This window comes from Octopus bimaculoides, chromosome 16 (assembly GCF_001194135.2).
Source record: "Octopus bimaculoides isolate UCB-OBI-ISO-001 chromosome 16, ASM119413v2, whole genome shotgun sequence".
NCBI classification, from domain to species: Eukaryota; Metazoa; Mollusca; class Cephalopoda; order Octopoda; family Octopodidae; genus Octopus; species Octopus bimaculoides.
The window spans coordinates 48,842,307-48,843,924 of NC_068996.1; positions in this window are offsets into that span (position 1 = coordinate 48,842,307).

The window sequence follows — 1,618 nt, forward strand, 5'->3', positions numbered from 1 at the left end:
GGTTTTAGTTGAACAAATCAATCCCAGTATATCTTTTATCTTTTACTTGTTTCACTCATTGGACTGTGGCCATGCTGTAGCACCATCTTGAAGGGTTTTATTTGAACAAATCAATCCCAGTATATCTTTTATCATTTACTTGTTTCACTCATTGGACTGTGACCATGCTGGGGCACCACCTTGAAGTGTTTTAGTTGAACAAATTGACCTCAGTATTTATTTTTCTTTTAAAGCTTGTACCTATTCTATCAGTCTCTTTTGCGGACATGCTTAGTTATGGGGACATAAATACACCAACACATTTGCACACACACACACACACATACACACACACAATGGGATTCTTTCAGTTTCTATCAACCATATCCACTCACATGATGTTGGGTGGCCTGAGGCTGCAGTAGAAACACCCAAAGTAACACGCAGTAGGACTGAACACAGAACCATGTGGTTTGGAAGCAAACTTCTTACCACACAGCCATGCCTGCACCTATGTAGAAAATTTAAAGAATCTGGGATAGTTTGATATGCAAATGCAAAGAAGACGTTAATAGATAACATGAGTGAGTTGTTCATATTAAAAAAAAGAGAGAGAGAGAGAGAAAGAGAGAGAGTAAAGGAGAGATAACAGAGTCTAATGTGTGTTCTTCATTGTGCACCTCCACTTCAAATTGATAGTTAGTATGAAAAATGAGACTCCATCAGCCAGATGTGATGGGGGTATCCTATCCCAAGTGTTTGTGATGAGCAATGTCTGCTAGCTGTCTACTTTATTACCAAATTTACAAGACAGACTTTCTGACAGGTAAGCCATTCACATCAAATGTCTTAAAACTGAATTAATGCTTTTTTCAATGAAGTGGTTTCTGTCAAGTTTGCTGTTGCAGTTTGGATTTCCAGTTGTTTAGTATAGAGTCAGTTGAGGCTGGACGTCTAGGATTTTGATAATCCTTACAATGTCTTTGGTCGATATTTCAAATTTAAAAAAGGGCTGTGAGCTGGCAGAATTGTTAGCATGCCAGGCAAAATGCTTGATGGTATTTCGTCCCTCTTCATGTTCCAAGTTCAAATTCTGCCAAAATTGACTTTGCTTTTCAACCTCTCGGGGTTCATAAAATAAGCACCAGTTGGACACTGGGATCAATTTAACCAACTTAGCTCCATCCCAAAGCTGCTGGCCTTGTGCTAAAATTTGAAACCAATATTTTAAGTTTAAATACAAGAGAATAATAATTGACAACTTCCACATCATTCTTAACTCCTAACCACCTAAACCCGTCATATCCAGTCCAAGTATTCTGTCCTTGTTTTATGTTAAAACCAGCCACATCTGGCCTCTCACAGCTACCCTACAACATCACTCTAAAAATAAACAATCATGTCACTGAATTCTTGAAGCTATGAAATCATGGAATATTAATTCAAAAACAATGTGGATAAATAAGGATTGCATTTGACATGAATTAGTTAAGTATTGCAGCATGGAAGGTGTTTATAAGCCATTTTAAAACACACAAAATAATTGTTAGACTCACTTCAACATTTGAATGTAATTTGTCAAAATATTTTCGTCTCTTTGAAACCATGACTTGTTCACTGACAAAATTCTGAGCTGCAT